This window comes from Chiloscyllium punctatum, chromosome 38 (assembly GCF_047496795.1).
Source record: "Chiloscyllium punctatum isolate Juve2018m chromosome 38, sChiPun1.3, whole genome shotgun sequence".
In the NCBI taxonomy this organism is placed as follows: domain Eukaryota; kingdom Metazoa; phylum Chordata; class Chondrichthyes; order Orectolobiformes; family Hemiscylliidae; genus Chiloscyllium; species Chiloscyllium punctatum.
In genome coordinates, this window is record NC_092776.1 from 1696273 (window position 1) to 1714438 (window position 18166).

The window sequence follows — 18166 nt, forward strand, 5'->3', positions numbered from 1 at the left end:
GCGGAAGGCGGAAAGGGGTGGGGAGGGAAATATATCCCCGGTGGTGGGGTCTTTTTGGAGGTGGCGGAAATGTCGGCGGATGATTTGGTTTTTGCGAAGGTTTGTAGGGTGGAAGGTGAGCACCAGGGGCGTTCTGTCCTTGTTACGGTTGGAGGGGTGGGGTCTGAGGGCGGAGGTGCGGGATGTGGACGAGATCCAAGGCCCTAAAGGAGCCTTCCACATCCATCAAAGTTTTACCTGCACATCCACCAATATCATTTATTGTATCCGTTGCTCCCGATGCGGTCTCCTCTACATTGGGGAGACTGGGCGCCTCCTAGCAGAGCGCTTTAGGGAACATCTCCGAGACACCCACACCAATCAACCAAACCGCCCCGTGGCCCAACATTTCAACCCCCCCTCCCATTCTGCCGAGGACATGGAGGACCTGGGCCTCCTTCACTGCCGCTCCCTCACCACCAGACGCCTGGAGGAAGAACGCCTCATCTTCCGCCTTGGAACACTTCAACCCCAGGGCATCAATGTGGACTTCAACAGCTTCCTCAGTTCCCCTTTCCCCACCTCATCCTAGTTTCAAACTTGCAGTTCAGCACTGTCCCCTTGACTTGTCCGGACTTGTCTGATCTGCCTAGCTCCTTTTCCACCTATCCACTCCACCCTCCCCTCCCTGACCTATCACCTTCATCTCCTCCCCCACTCACCCATTGTACTCTATGCTACTCTCTCCCCAGCCCCACCCTCCTCTAGCTTATCTCTCCACCCTTCAGGCTCGCTGCCTTTATTCCTGATGAAGGGCTTTTGCCCAAAACGTCGATTTCGCTGCTCGTTGGATGCTGCCTGAACTGCTGTGCTCTTCCAGTACCACTAATCCAGAATTTGGTTTCCAGCATCTGCAGTTATTGTTTTTACCACCTTAATTGGAAGCACACTAGCTTTCGGAGCGACACTCCTACCACCTCCGAAAGCTAGTGTGCTTCCAATTAAACCTGTTGGACTATAACCTGGTGTTGTCATTTTTAACTTTGTACACTCTGATCTAGACTCTGATTTCCAGCATCTGCAGTACCCACTTCTGTCTGGTTCACTTCCCATTCTCCAGCATTACGTCTTTATCCTTTACTCTGTGTGGGTTCACCTAAATATTTCCCAAAATGTTCCGACACCCTCTCATTTTCTCAAAATTAATGTTAATATTTTTCTGCATGAGTACAGTTTTTGTAACTGTAGGGAAGCTCTGAGGAATGTTAAAATTCTAATTTTTTTTATTTTTTCTCTCTCTGTAAAGTCTGGACAGCTGATTTAGAAACTTTGTATGTACCTATAGATTTAAAAAAAAATGAATAAAGTACATTCTTACTGTTAAGCATTTCTCAAATATCTTGAGGGTTTCTGCCCCAACCTTCAATGAGTTCCAGATTCTCGTTATCTCTGGATGAAAAATTTTGCCCCCTGAAATCTCCTCTAAAGCTCCTACACCTTATCTTAAAAATTGTCCCTCTAGTAAAAGAAAGCATTTCTCCTCTTCGATTCTGTCTGTACCCCTTAGAATTTTGTTCTCCTCAATCAGATTTCCCCTCAGCCCTCTCTGCTCTAAAACAGTTGCTTGTCTGCCAGTCTCTCTTCATAGCTGGATCTGTCCATCCCAGGCAGCACCCTGGTGAATCTCCTCTGTACCCTCTCCAGTACAACCACATCCTTCTGATAGTGTGGCACCCAGAACTGCACATGGTACTCCAGCCATGTCCTAACAGTATACACAGCTGCATCATTGCCTCCTCACTCCTCTATTCAATGCCTTGACTAATAAAGACAAGTATCCCATATATCTTCAAAGGATGCTCTCCTGGCTCAGTGGTAGTGTCCCTGCCTCTGAGCCATGAGTCCGGGGTTCCAATTCTACTAACTCCAGAGGTATGTCATAACAAACCTGAACAGGATGATTAAAAATATTTTCTATGTGCCATCTATTTGAGAGACTGCAGAGAAGATGTAAATTCTTACTAGATTGGAAGTCTCTTCCCTGAGGTGGGGGAGTCCAGAACTAGAGGGCATAGGTTTAGGGTGAGAGGGGAAAGATATAAAAGAGACCTAAAGGGGCAACATTTTCATGCAGAGGGTGGTATGTGTGTGGAATGAACTGCCAGAGGAAGTGGTGGAGGCTGGTACAATTGCAACATTTAAAAGGCATCTGGATGGGTATATGAATAGGAAGGGTTTGGAGGGATATAGACAGGATGATGGCAGATGGGACTAGATTGAATTGGGATATCTGGTCAGCATGGACAAGAATTGATCAAAGGGTCTGTTTCCATGCTGCGAGTCTAAATAAAAATAAGAGTCATTCGTGGTGCGGGAAGACCAGAGAATCTAGTATTTTTTAAAAAAGCACAGAAAATGTTTCAAATGCTCAGCAGGCCAGGCAGTATCTGGAGAAAAACAATAAAACAACAAAAGAAAATACTGTACAAGGACTGTAACAAACACTACATTGGACAAACAGGCAGAAAACTAGCCACCAGGATACATGAACATCAACTCGCCACAAAAAGACATGACCGTCTCTCACGAGTATCCTCACATATGGAGGAGGGAGGACACCACTTCGACTGGGGCAATATATCCATCCTAGGACAAGCCAAACAAATACACGCACAAGAATTCCTAGAAGCATGGCATTTCAACCAGAACTCTATCAACAGACACATCGAGTTAGACCCCATCTACCACCCCCTGAGAAAAGGAACAGGAAGTGACTTCACCACAGGAAATAACATCACCAACCCAAAGAAACCCAAACATATAAATAGAAAGCAGGAATTTTCAGCATTGCTTTGCTTGAGGCCCACTGAAGGTGTTACCTAGTAGGGTACAGAAACTTCTGGAAATGAACCTTTCAGCTAAGTGAGTAAACCTACATCTAAAACAATGAATGTTTCATGATGGTAAACTCTGCTGTTCCAATTGAGGTTGTACTGTGGGACAAAAAAAGTCAGAATATCACATTTGTTCCAATCCAGAAGAAAGGCATTGAGTCATTATGTCATCACCTGCTGTCCAAATGAGGAATTCATCTCACATTATTCCACCAACCTCTCCCTGTAACATCTAATATATATGCTCATGCTTCCCTTTTGATTCCCCTATTGAAGGTTCCTGTGTCACACTCTCGGAGTGCATTCTCGACCTTAACCACTCCCTGAGTCCTCAACCTGCTTTTCTTTGTTTTGATAATTACTTCAAATTAAGCTGTTTCATTCTTGATACCTTCATGGTTTCTCACTGTCCACTCTGTCCAGACCCCTCATGACCTTCACCTCTTCTTCCAGGAAAGCAGTCCCAATGTCGACAACTGTCTTCGTAACTGAAATTCTTTAGCCCTGGGAGCTGAAGGAATCTTTCCTGTAAATCACTTCTGCACTTTCTCCTATGCTTTCATATCTTTCCTACAGTGCTATAGCCAAAACTGAATACAGTTAAATGTACATCTGTCCTTCCATCCTCCTTGACTATGACCTGCTGCTGCAGCCCATCCTGCCCTAGAACCAACCAGCCTTTCACAGTGAAGTTCTGCTTTTAGATTCCTCAGGAGCTCCCAAAAAACTCATACAAATTGGTGTTCTGGCCTTCAAACCACTCATTTCCCAGCCTCTAATACTATTAGAACCATAAACTCTCTCTCTCTCTCTCTCTCTCATGCTGCCTGAATGTTTCCAATATTTTCCTTTCCAATTTCAAGCATTTGCAGGACTTTGCTTTCATTTTAATGTATAATCTGAACCCAGGCCTATTTGCAAATCTATGGTTCTGAGGAACGGTCGCGAAATGTTAACTCTGATTTCTCTCCACAGGTCCTGCCAGACCTGCTGCGCTTTTCCAGCGATTTCAATTTTTGTTGTAAATCTATGACAGTTACTGCTCGTGTTCTGTCACTGGAGGGATCTGCATATGTGCCTACTAGGAAATGCCCTGTGCGAGCAGTATGTAAGATTCTTGCAGCTCACAAAGACAACACATTTTCAGCCTAAATGCTGAACCTTGATGTGAATCCTTCAAAGCGAAAGGATTCTGCTAATGCAGAACACTTTCTGGGTCATCCCACAAACCATGATAAAGTCATTGCTGTTTACTAAAAACACTGCTCGGGTTAATATGAAACAAAGAAGTACAGATACTGGACATCTAAAATAAACAAATACAAAAGTTGCTGGAGAAGGGTCATAGGACTTAAAACATTAACTCCATTTTCTGTCAGGATACTGCCAAACCTGCTGAGTTTCTCCAGAAATTTCAGTCACTGCCTGAGTATCCAAGTGCTAACAAGAATGCTTGAAAAATTTGACAATCGGTCACACACAAATAATATCTTTAACCAGGATTGCCGGAGGCAGTCAAAATATAACTCAAGCACTGATAATATTTACTGGTATCTAACATGCTTGTCTGAACCGCACTAAACAACTGGAGGCCATTACTGGTTCATACTCTTTCCCAGATTGCCTTAATTTCTCCACACTATCCCTGCATTTCCTTTGTTCCCAACTTGGTCCTATCCCTGCACCTTCACGATATGCTCATAAGCTCCTGAGAGGCATTAGGATAACTCATTGCTCCTTGCAGCTGCGCTGACATTTCAATTTATTTATTTATTGAGCTGATGTCCAAGAATGAATTTATTTTAGTTCTGTTCAGGCATGTTGTTGCTGTTGAGCACGCCAAAATCAGAGGTGTAGTGGACAGCAAAAAAGTTTACCTGAGAGTACAACGGGGTCTTGATCAGACGGGCCATTAGGCTGAGGACTGGCAGATGGAGTTTAATTGGCATAAATGCGAGGTGCTACATTTTGGAAAAGCATATCACAGCAGGACTTATATACTTAATGATAAGATCCTAGGGAGTGTTGCAGAACAAAGAGACCTGGGAGTGCAGGTTCATAGCTCCTTGAAAGTGGAGTCGCAGGTAGATAGGATAGTGAAGAAGGCGTTTGGTATGCTTTCCTTTATTGGTCAGAGTATTGAGTACAGGAGTTGGGAGGTCATGTTGCGGCTATACAGGACATTGGTTAGGCCACTGTTGGAATATTGCGTGCAATTCTGGTCTCCTTCCTAACGGAAAGATGTTGTGAAACTTGAAAGAGTTCAGAAAAGATTGACAAGGATGTTGCCAGGGTTGGAGGATTTGAGCTACAGGGAGAGGCTGAACAGGCTGGGGCTGTTTTCCCTGGAGCGTCGGAGGCTGAGGGGTGACCTTATAGAGGTTTATAAAATCATGAGGGGCATGGATAGGATAAATAGGCAAAGTCTTTTCCCCAGAACTAGAGGGCATAGGTTTAGAGTGAGAAAGGAAAGATATGAAAGAGACCTAAAGGGCAACGTTTTCATGCAGAGGGTGGTGCGTGTATAGAATGAGCTGCCGAGGGAAGTGGTGGACACTGGTGCAATTACAACATTTAAGAGGCATTTGGATGGGTATATGAATAGGAAGGGTTTGGAGGAATATGGGCCAAATGCTGGCAACTGGGACTAGATTAGGTTAGGATATCTTGTTGGCATGGGCGAGTTGGACCGAAGGGTCTATTTCCATGCTGCACATCTCTATGACTCTATGACTACTTTGCTGATTGCACAGGCTTTGGGATGTCCTGTTGCAACATTGATAGGCAATATGCAAATGTTTCTTTCTTTCTTTAATTTCCTGTCAATGACCACTGGTAGCATTAGAGATTATTCTGCAGACATCGAAAGTTGGATTTGCAATCACTGGCAGATAAGATCAAGGAAAACTCTAAAGTTTTCTATAGATATATCAAGAATAAAAGAATGATGAGAGAAAGATTAGGGTCAATCAAGGATAGTAGTGGGAAGTTGATTGTGCAGTCCAAGGAGATAGGGGAAGTTCTAAATGAATATTTTTCATCAGTATTCACACTGGAAAAAGACAATGTTGTCGCAGAGAATATTGAGATACAGACTACTAGACTAGACAGGATTGAGGTTCACAAGGAGGAGGTGTTAGCAATTCTGGAAAGTGTAAAAATAGATAGCTCTCCAGGGCTGATGGGATTTATCCTAGGATTCTCTGGGAAGCCAGGAAGAAGATTGCAGAGCCTTTGGCTTTGATATTTATGTCACTATTGTCTACAGGATAGTGCCAGAAGACTGGAGGATACCAAATGTTGTTTCCTTGTTCAAGAAGGGGAGTAGAGACAACCCTGGTAATTATAGACCAGTGAACCTTACTTCGGTTGTGGGTAAAGTGTTGGAAAGCATTATAAGAGATAGGCAGTGCCTCACAAACCTTATTGAGCTCTTTGAGATGGTGACCAAACAGATAGATGAGGGTAAAGCAGTTGATGTGGTGTGTATGGATTTCAGTAGGTGTTTGATAAGGTTCACCATGGTGGGCTATTACACAATATACGGAGGCATGGGATTGAGGGTGATTTGTTGGTTTGGATCAGAAATTGGCTAACTGAAAGGAGAGGGTGGTGGTTGATGGGAAATGTTCATCCTGGAGCTCAGTTACTAGTGGTCCACTACAAGGATCTGTTTTGGGACCACTGCTGTTTGTCATTTTTATAAATTACCTAGATGAGGGCATGGAAGGATATGTTAGTAAATTTGCAAATGATACTGAGGTCGGTGGAATTGTGACAGTGTTGAAGGGTGTTGCAGGTTACAGAGGGAGATAGATAAGCTTCAGAGCTGGGCTGAAATTTGGCAAATGGACTTTAATGCGGAAAAATGTGAGGTGATTCACTTTGTAAGGAGCGACAGGAATGCGGCATGCTGGGCTAATGGTAAGATTCTTGGTAGTGTAAATGAGCGGAGAGATCTCAGTGTCTATGTGCATAGATCTATGAAAGTTGCCACCCAGGTTGATAGGGTTGTTAAGAAGGTATACAGTGTATGAGCTTTTATTGGTAGAAGGATTGAGTTTGAGAGCCACGACGTCATGCTGCAGCTGTACAAAACTCTGGTGCAGCTGCACTTGGAGTATTGTGTACAGTTCTGGTCACCTTATTATAGGAAGGATGTTGAAGCTTTGGAAAGGGTTCAGAGGAGATTTACTAGGATGTTGCCAGGTATGGAGGGAAGGTCTTACAAGGAAAGGCTGAGGAACTTGAGACTGTTTTCATTAGAGAGAAGAAGGTTGAGAGGTAACAATTGAGGCATATAAGATAATAAGAGGGTTAGATAGGGAGGACAGTGAGAGCCTTTTTCCTCGGATGCTGATGACTAGCATGAGGGGACACAACTTTAAATTGAGGAGTGATAGATATAGGACAGATGTCAGAGGTTATTTCTTTATTCAGAGGTAGTAGAGGCCTGCAACAGTAGTAGACTCACCAACTTTAAGGGCATTTAAATGATCATTGGATAAATATGTGGATGAAAATGGAATAGTATGGGATAGATATGCTTCAGATTGGTTCCACAAATCAGCACAACCTTGAGGGCCGAAGGGCCTGTACTGTCTGTAATGTTCTATGTTATCTGCCTATGGGAAACCATGACAGTGAGTTAACTTCCTGCTCATCAAACAGAAATAGATCTCATTGATTGGAATACCCAGGCCTGATTTCTGTCCCAGCAAATTAATTAATAAAATGTTAAAATGTCCTCCAAGGTTGTTATTGCAACAGATCTGCGAAACCTAAATTGAAAAGCTGATCTATCGGTATCATAAATCATTCACAAATTACTTCATTTCCGACTGCTATTTCCCAAATAGATATTGTACTCAGATCTTGTTGAATTAACAACAGATCCTCCATAATTAACTCAACATTTCACAATAGCTTTTTCATCATCTGCTTTCCAAATTGCACTGTTTGGAAATTATAATTCTACTTGTTCAGACAAGCTTGGGCCTTGTTGCTGTCAGTTGGAAGCAGCTCGTGTTCTCTCAGTGTTGCTTCAAACTAAATGTGCTGTAAGATGGAAGGATCTAAACTGTAAGTAAACAAACCAGTATAGTTACTGAATTAATTAAAAGGTCATCACCTTTCTTGTTCATGGGCAATGGAGATAGGCTGTCCCTGAATTTGACAGTGACATTTACTCAGGGTCACAAGGACCATAAACTTAGGAGCAGAAGTAGGCCATTCAGCCCATCGATGGTGCTTTGCCATTCATAACTAATCTGATGATCCTCAACTCCGCTTTCCTACCTTTCCCTATAACCCTTGATTCTTTTCCTGATTAAAAGTCTGTCTATCTCAGCTTTGAATATACATTGTGGCCCACCCTCTGCAATAAAGAATTCCTCAGATTCACTACCCTCTGTCATGCTATCTTGGCAGCAACACGTGTGGACATTTGTGAAATTGCACACAAATTGAGAGAAAGTTTGATACATCCTTCTAGAAGATTAGGTTCCCTCTGGAAGCAAGAAATCAAAATACTACCCCAGACACACCTCTTGCAGCCACAGTGAGGTGGAAGAAGCTGTCCACAAGGCAAAGAAAATCTTTATGTAGCCAAAGTGCTAAATTATAATGAGAGGAATTGATTCTGCCCAAATGTTTGGACTGACTTTTAGAATGTAATATAGACAGATTCACAGCACCAGGATGTTTCACTTAGAAAGTTGGATGAATGTGCACATTCTTGGATGTTCCTGATAACAGCTTGTTTTCTGAACAAATGTTGGTCCTGAGTGATAAGGCATGAAGAAATGTTTTCTTAATGTTCACTCCAAATGTATCTCAACATGCTGCTGAATAATTGTTCTTGGCCATGAATGATATAAGCAGTGCAATCCCACTATCATGTACTAAAGGTTAAAAAAAGGTTAACATGGGGTTTGAATTGCGATTTTGGAGAAGACTTTTAGCTCAGTTTGTGAATCAGGTTGTAAGTTTGCTCGCTGAGCCAGTGGATTTGTTCTCAGATGTTTTGTCACCGTACTCGGCAACATCATCAGTGAACCTCAGATGGAGCATTGGTGTTCTGTCCCATTTGTTTTTTATGTGTCTTGGTCTGTTGTGGTGGGTGATTTGATTTCACTCGAATGTATCAGTGGGATTGCACTGCTTCCATCATTCATGGCTAAGAACAATTATTCAGCAACATGTTGAGATACATTCGGAGTGAACACTCAGAAAACATTTGAATGCCAGGCCTCTAGGAGTTTCTGTGTGTGTCTTTTATTTAGCCTGTTCTAGGATGGATGTATTATCCTCGTCAAACTGGTGTCCCTCTATGTCTGTGTGTATGCACACTGGTGATAGTTGGTCATATTTTTGGTGGCGATTTGGTGCTCATGTATCCTGGTGGCTAGTTTCCTGCCTGTCTGTCTGATGTAGTGTTTGTTACAGTCCTTGCACAGTATTTTGTATATGATGTTCATTCTGCTGGTTGTTGGTATGGGTCCTTTAAATTCATCAGAAGCTGCTTCAGTGTGCTGATAGGTTTAAGGGCTACCATGAGGCCTAGTTGTCTGGGCGTCAACTCCGAGAGATCTTTGATGTATGGCAGGATGGCTAGAGTCTCTGGGTGTGTAGTGTCATCTTGTTTAGGTCTGTTGTGTAGGAATCAGTGGACTGAGCTTATCGGGTAACTGTTGGTCCTGAATACATTGTACGGGTGTTTCTCCTCAGCTTCTTGTAATTCCTGGGTGCTGCAGTGTGTTGTGGCTCATTTAAATAATGTCCTTATGCAGCTCCATTTGTGGGTGTTGGGATAATTGCTCCTGTAGTTGAGGTCAGTGTGTTGCTTTCCTGTAGATGCTGGTCTGTAGCTCTCCATTGTCTTTTCGTTTTACTGAGGTATCTAGGAAGGGGAGTCTGTTATTATTCTCTTTCTCTTTGATGAACTTTATACGAGTAAGGATATTGTTTACATGTTTGTGGGCTTCCTCTAATTTGTTCGGTTTCATGATGATAAAGGTGTTGCCCACATAGCAGACTCAAAGCTTGGGTTGGATTGTGGGGAGGGATGTTCGTTCTAGTCTCTGCATAACTGCTTCTGCTAAGAATCCTGACATTGGTGATCCCATGGGTGTCCCGTTGATCTGTCTGGAGGTCTTGTCGTTGAAGGTGAAGTGGATAGTGAGGCACAGGTCTACTAGTTTGAGGATGCTGTCCTTGTTGATGGAGTTGGTGCTGTCTGGTGTTTGTGTCCTTGGTTTGTCTCATAATGTGGTCAGTGTTTCTTTGGCCAGGCTGTTGTTTATTGATATGGATAAGGCCATCACGTCGAAGGAAACCATGACTGCGTTGTCCTCCATCTTGCTGTCTTTGATGTTCAATAATTCCTGGGTGGAGTGGATGGAGTGACTTGAGTCTTCTACTCGGTGTTTCAGTTTGCATTGCAGTTCCTTTGCTCAACTGTACATCAGTGCACTGGGAAGTGAGTACCAACTCGCCACCAAAAGACATGACCAATTATCACTGGTATTCTTACACACAGATGAAGAGGGATACCAGTTCAACTGGGACAACACATTCATCTGAGGACAGGCTAAGCAAAGACACGCACGGGAATTTCTCGAGGGCTGGAATTCAAACCGGAACTCCATTAACCAGACCCCATTTACCAACCTCTGATAAAAAGAACCGGAAGTAATAACACCCACTGTAACAGACCAAGACACACAAATAGCAAGCAGGACAGAACACCAGCGCTTCATCGAAGGCTCACTGATAATGTTACCTAGCATAGTGACGAAACGTCTGAAAACAAACCTACCAGTCAGTGAGCTAATTTATAACCGGGGTTGTTTGAATTATTTGATGTCTTGTAAGTTGGTATATGTTTCAAGTTCCTGGTCAAGTGAAAAGACAGGCCTGAACTTCCCTTTCCATCCTGTCTGAGGTCAAGTTATGATGCTTGCTTGCATTTGGGAGATATATCCATGAACATCTGTGATTACTAATAGCATCAAGCAGGGCTACTAAAAAAGAGGACTACTACAATAACAGTCCAATCTGCACCCTATTGTAATGAATAAACTGCTAGAATGCTGAAATAAAATCTTGTGTCCATTGATTGGCTCAGGAACTCTCCTCCATATTGTTCCCAAAGTTATCTTAGACTAATTGAGGTGGTCTCTGCTGCCTACTGCTACTTTGTTCTGCAGAAAGGCCAAGAAATAGATTCCTGAAACCAAGACAACATCAGAAACCAAACATTCTGAGCTGTAGAAATTTGGATACAGGGAAGAGACACCTGGGGTACAAGTACTCATTGCGAAGGAGCTTTGAGACAAACTCATCACAAGAAAAAATACATGTTGTGATATTATCATTAACTATCATCTGTAAAACACCAGTATTTTAATTGTATTTTCAGGGCACTATTGAATCAGAAGAGCCATATCAGACTCAAAATATTAACTCTGTTTTTCTCTCCACAGATGCTGCCAAACCTGTTGAGTTTCTTCAGCATTCTCTGTGTTTGTTTCAGCTTGCCAGCATCAGTAAGAGACATGGAATCGTACAATCTTAGAATGTTACAGTACAGAAGGAGGCCTGGGTGTCTGTACCAGCTCCTGAAAGAGCTACCCAGCTAGTCCCATTCTCCAGCCCTATCTCCACAGCCCTTTAAAATCAAAATTTTCAAATATTTATCCAGCTCTCTTTTGAAACTTCGCATGGAATCCATCTCCACCACTCTCCCTCAGAAGTGCACTCCAAATACTAACAGCTCTGAGTAAAGACCTTTCTCATCTCACTCCTAGCTCTCTTGCTGACAATCTTAAAATTGTGACCCCTAGTTACTGACATACCAACTAGTGGAAACAGAATATCCTTATTTACCCTGTCAAAATTGTTCAGAATTTTGAACATCTCTATAAGGTCACTTTTAAATTTTCTCTGCTACAAGGAGAATAAGTCCAATATCTCTCATCTTTCCTTGTATCTAAAATCCCTCATTCCTGGTGTCATTCTAGTAAAGCTCCTTTGCACTCCAGGGCTTTAACATCCTTCATTAAATACTGGAGCAGGAACTAAACACACTTCAACTTGTCTGGCCACCTTCAGAGACTCATGCACTTGAACCCCGAGGTCCCTCTGCTCCTGTACTCCCTGCAGAGTTGTCCCATTGAGCCTGTCTTGTCTCTTCATGTTTCTTCAATCCAAAAGCATTCTCTCACATTTCTTGGCATTGAAGGTTATCTGCCAGGTATCTGCCCATTTGACCAACTTGTCAATGTCCCTCTGAAGTCACTCATTATCACCCTCCCAATTCACTATTCTCTCAAGTTTAATATCATCTTCAAATTCAGAGATTTTGCCCTCAACACCCATCTCCAAATTGTTACATAAATCATTAAAAACAAGAGTCTGGACACCAATCCCAAGACTACATTCAACTCAGCTCCAGGCTGAGAAATGCCCATCTCTACCTACACGCTGTTTCCTATCTTGTAGCCAACTTCCAATCCATGCTGACAAGGACCATCAACGCTGAAAATGTGTTGCTGGAAAAGCGCAGCAGGTCAGGCAGCATCCAAGGAGCAGGAGAATCAACGTTTCGGACATGAGTCCTTCTTCGGAATAAGGAAAGTGTGTCCAGCAGGCTAAGATAAAAGGTAGGGAGGAGAGACTTGGGGGAGGGGTGCTGGAAATGCGATAGGTGGAAGGAGGGTAAGGTGAAGGTGATAGGCTGGAGTGGGGGTGGAGGCGGAGAGGTCAGGAAAAAGACTGCAGGTTAGGAAGGCGATGCTGAGTTCGAGGGTTGGGACTGAGACAAGGTGGGGGGAGGGGAAATGAGGAAACTGGAGAAATCTGAGTTCATCCCTTGCGGTTGGAGGGTTCCTAGGCGGAAGATGAGGCACTCTTCCTCCAGCCGTCGTGTTGCTATGGTCTGGCGATGGAGGAGTCCAAGGACCTGCATGTCCTTGGTGGGGTGGGGGGGGAGTTGAAGTGTTGAGCCACGGGGTGGTTGGGTTGGTTGGTCTGGGTGTCCCAGAGGTGTTCTCTGAAATGTTCCGCAAGTAGGCGGCCTGTCTCTCCAATGTAGAGGAGGCCACATCGGGTGCAGCGGATGCAGTAAATGATGTGTGTGGAGGTGCAGGTGAATTTGTGGCGGATATGGAAGGATCCCTTGGGGCCTTGGAGGGAGGTAAGGGGGGAGGTGTGGGCGCAAGTTTTGCATTTCTTGCGGTTGCAGGAGAAGGTGCTGGGAGTGGAGGTTGGGTTGGTGGGAGGTGTGAACCTGACGAGGGAGTCGCGGAGGGAGTGGTCTTTTTGGAACGCTGATAGGGGTGGGGAGGGGAATATATCTTTGGGGGTGGGGTCTGTTTGGAGGTGGCGGAAATGACGATGGATGATACGATGTATATGGAGGTTGGTGGGGTGGTAGGTGAGGACCAGTGGGGTTCTGTCCTGGTGGCGATTGGAGGGGCGGGGTTCAAGGGCGGAGGAACGGGAAGTGGAGGAGATGTGGTGGAGAGCATCGTCGATCACATCTTGGGGGAAATCGCGGTCTTTGAAGAAGGAGACCATCTGGGTTGTATGGTGTTGGAACTGGTCCTCCTGGGAGCAGATGTGGCGGAGACGAACGAATTGGGAATATGGGATGGCGTTTTTACAGGGGGCAGGGTGGGAGGAGGTGTAGTCTAGGAAGCTGTGGGAGTCGGTCGGTTTATAGTAAATGTCCGTATTGATTCGGTCACCCGAGACAGAAATGGAAAGGTCTAGGAAGGGGAGGGAGGAGTCTGAGACGGTCCAGGTGAATTTGAGGTCAGGGTGGAAGGTGTTAGTAAAGTGGATGAACTGTTCAACCTCCTCGTGGGAGCACGAGGCAGCGCCGATACAGTCATCGATGTAGCGGAGGAAAAGGTTGGTGGGGGGGGGGGTGCCAGTGTAGCTGCGGAAGATGGACTATTCCACATATCCTACGAAGAGGCAGGCATAGTTGGGGCCAATAGGGGCGCCCATGGCTGCTCCTTTGGTTTGGAGGAAGTGGGAGGATTGGAAAGAGAAGTTATTCAGGGTGAGGACCAGTTCAGTCAGTCGAAGGAGGGTGTCAGTGGAAGGGTACTGGTTGGTTCGGCGGGAAAGGAAGAAGCGGAGGGATTTGAGTCCTTCGTGATGGGGGATGGAGGTGTATAGGGACTGAATGGCCATGGTTAAGATAAGGCATTGGGGGACCGGGGAAGCAAAAATCATGGAGGAGGTGGAGGGCGTGGGTGGTGTCCCGAATGTAGGTGGGGAGTTCTTGGACTAAGGGGGACAGGACCATGTCGAGGTATGCAGAGATGAGTTCGGTGGGGCAGGAGCAGGCTGAGATAATGGGTCGGCTGGGGCAGTCAGGTTTGTGGATTTTGGGCAGGAGGTAGAAACGGGCGGTGCGGGGTTGTGGGACTATGAGGTTGGAGGCGGTGGATGGGCGATCCTCTGAGGTGATGAGGTTATGGATGGTCTGGGAGATGATGGTTTGGTGGTGGGAGGTGGGGTCATGGTCAAGGGGGCAGTAGGAGGAGGTGTCCGTGAGCTGGCGTTTAGCCTCAGCGGTGTAAAGGTCAGTGCGCCAAACTACTACCGCACCTCCCTTGTCTACCGGTTTGATAGTGAGGTTGGGGTTGGAATAGAGGGAGTGGAGGGCTGCACATTCCGAGAGTGAGAGGTTGGAGTGGGTGAGAGGGGGGGAGAAGTTGAGGCGGTTAATGTCACGGTGGCAGTTGGCTATGAAGAGATCAAGGGCAGGTAAGAGGCCAGCACGGGTGTCCAGGTGGATGGGGTGTGTTGGAGGTGGGAGAAGGGATCGTCAGAAGGTAGGCGAGAATCCTGGTTGAAGAAGTAGGCGCGGAGGCGAAGAATTGTTCAATGTCACGCCGCGTGTTGAACTCGTTAATCCGAGAGCGTAGGGGAATGAAGGTGAGGCCTCAACCATCAATCCCAAATATTTATAATTTGCTAGAAACCTGCCAAGTGGGACCACATCAAAAGCTTTCTGACATGGAAGGCTGACCCACAGTAATCTGCTTTTATTTGAATCAGCACCATCTTCTCATGCTGTGTAAATTATTGCTGTGTTTTTCTTCCATTTTGTCCTAATGCAAGATGAAAAGCACAACTCTGTTTTTTTTAAATCCATATTTAGGTTCTGAAGTACCCAGCAATATTTGGTGCTTATAATCTACACACTCTACCTCTCACCTCATCTAACCCACTCAACATATTGTTTCATTTCTTTCTCTGCTGTGTGCTTATAGAGTCATTGAGTCATAGAGATGTACAGCATGGAAACAGACCATTCAGTCCAACTCATCCATGCCGATCAGATATCCCAACCCAATCTAGTCCCACTTCCCAGCATATTGCCCATATCCCCCTAAACCGTTCCTGTTCATATACCCATCCAGATGCTCCTTTCACGTCCTCTTAAATGTATCTGTTATTTTCCTCAGCTGCTCCATGTGACAACAAGTTCATATTCTATCCACATTCAGGGGAAAGAGTATTCTCTGGAATTCCCTATTGGCGATTAATCTTTATTATCTATTTATGTTCCTAGTTTTGGTGTCTATGTGTAGCCTGGCAAGACCCTAACTTTAAATACAACTTACTGTAAGAGGTCAACTCCCAAACATTTTTCTCAAGAAACAAATCCCCTCCTTTTAGAGAATTTATATGAATTTATATGACCTCTCCAACACAGTTTACATATTAAAAATTATTGTTGAAAAGCATGCATGCGTTGCAGGTTTCTCCAGTGGTTTAAAGGTCTCTACAGTTTATTAGTTCAAATTTGTAACTGAACTTTTACGGTTCATACTAATCTATACTCTGTCATTTCGAGTGTAGATAAACAGCAGGTTGTTGGCATTGTATCTATGTTTTTTGATGTTCCAGTTACAATAGGGGAAAGTCCTTGAGGTTAGGGAGTGGCCATTAACTGTTCGGTTATCGCCTGCCACACAGTTTGGTATTGGCCGGTTTCTTGTTTTCCACAGTGACTGTGTTTAACTGCAGTTAGATACAGAAAGAAGCAAATTAAGGCTAGGAAAAGTAAACAGCTAGTCTATCAATCCAATCCTACACCACACAGCCAGTCTCCACGAATCAATCGGGTAACCTCCCAGGATAGGCAGGCAAATAAGGAAGAATTCCAGGGGCCAGACCAATTTTAGGGAAAAAAGCAATCTGGAGAATGTCCATCTGAGTAATTTTTGAGAAATATGGTGACTGGGAAACTTCCACCAACAACTCATCTAGGTTCTACTTGTGATGGAGTGAGCCACAGTTAGGGAATTATACAGCTGCCTGAATGTTTGTGGCTAATGTGCACGTTTCATGAGCCAACAACTTATTCCATTGGTCAACTTATCTTGAGAAACAGTACTCATGACATCGAGCCTAGTCCTGTGCTTTTATCATGTATACTCCTGTACTCTGGTCCCCTCCTAACCTGTCTAACTCAAAACCCATCCCTCTGGATCAAACTTAATCCTTTCAATCTTACAAAGACCTCAATCTGTTCTCCTTGATGTCTGTATATTTTTAGGAGTCAGTTAGCTTAGTTGGCTGGATGGCTGGTTGGCAATAGAGAGTGATGACAACAGCATGGATTCAATTCCCTGGATGAGGCTACCATGAAGGAGTCTCCTTCTCAACCTCTCTCACCTGAGGCGTGGGGACCCTCAGGTTAAACCATCACCAGTTGTCTCTCTCTAATGAGAGAGCAGTGACAATTTTACCTTCATATTTTTCTGACAGAAAGTATGACCAGCCGTCTAATCTATGACAGTAATTAAGGGCTTTTTAAGGTAGAAGAATATGAACATAATCTTTCAGGTTTGAGTTTCCCTTTTTGTTGGGCTTTGTCTTCAGCTTGAAGCCTGGTTTTAAGTGCTGCTGGTGTTCTCCTGGAAGTATTTTCCTTTGCTTATTTACTTATCATGGCTACTGGTTTATGACTCCAACCTACTAAACACATTAGACCACCTTCTGCTGAGAAACCAATCATTTTCATGATGTTGTATTTTTTTCCCTCCTTCTTAGAGTCATAGAGATGTACAGCATGGAAACAGACCCTTCGGTCCAACCCGTCCATGCCGAACAGATATTCCAACCCAATCTAGTTCCACTTGCCAGCACTTGGCCCATATCCCTCCAAACCCTTCCTATTCATATACCCATCCAGATGCCTCTTAAATGTTGCAACTGTACCAGCCTCCACCACTTCCTCTGGCAGCTCATTCCATACATGTACCACCCTCTGCGTGAAAAAGTTGCCCCTTAGGTCTCTTTTATATCTTTCCCCTCTCACCCTAAACCTATGCCCTCTAGCTCTGGACTCCCTGACCCCAGGAAAAGACCTTGTCTATTTATCCTATCCATGCCCCTCATAATTTTGTAGACCTCTATAAGGTTTAATTTATTACAGTGCTCCGAAGTGACTCATGCAGTGAATAAAGGGGAACCAAGGGATGTATTGTACATAGATTTCTAGAAGGCATTTGATAAGGAGTCATACCAAAGAAAGTTAAAGCTCATGGTGTTCAAGGTAACATAATGGCATGGATACAAGATTGGCTGGCTAACAGAAAGCAGAAATAAATGGGTATTTTTCAAAATGGCAGGATGTCACATTTGATATGGCACGGGGTCAGTGCTGGGGGCCTAAACTCCTTACAATTATACCAATGGATTTGGAGGAAGGGGTTGAAGGTACAGTAGGTGTCTCGCCTCAGCTTCTCTCCAAAGCATGAATGAGCCAGGAGCTTGCTGCAGGGAGTTGGAAACAAAGATTTATGTTAAGGCTTTCAATTCTGCTGAGTTGGAGATGCAAATATTCACCAGCTCCAAAACAAAAATAAAAGTTTCACAAAGAAAACAGTTCCTCATTTTGCAGATGGACGGAAATCTGTTGACATAGATTTCTGAGGATTTATTTTACAGACCACCCTGGAATTCACTTTAATAGGAACACAGGAATGGAATTATGCCAATCAACTTGAAGCATGTTCTGCCTTTCAGTTTGATCAAAACTAATTTCTACAGCAATTCTATTTACCCATTTCTGTTTCACATCTGCAACATAACTACATTTACCTGACTTGATTCTTTAACCATTAATGATCTTGTCTACTAAAAAACTATTAAACCCAGTTTCAACACGGTTTTTGAGGGAGAGTTCCAGATTTCCACTTGCCTACTCCAACAACATTTAGTTGTTGAGAAGTTTGACACAATCCAGGACAAAGCAGTCC

At 44.1% G+C, this 18166-nt stretch overlaps 1 long non-coding RNA gene across 2 annotated transcripts in view; it reads left to right on the plus strand.

Moving 5' to 3' along the window:
• Positions 1-18166, plus strand: part of LOC140463286 (uncharacterized) — a 38132-nt gene that overhangs the window by 1698 nt on the left and 18268 nt on the right. Inside the window, exon 1 of one of the 2 annotated variants that reach the window (XR_011954654.1) lies at positions 11366-12538. The exons of the other annotated variant lie outside the window; for it this stretch is intronic. This is a non-coding gene — a long non-coding RNA (uncharacterized lncRNA). Of the gene's footprint in view, positions 1-11365; positions 12539-18166 lie in introns of those variants that run through there. 2 annotated transcript variants of the gene reach the window in all.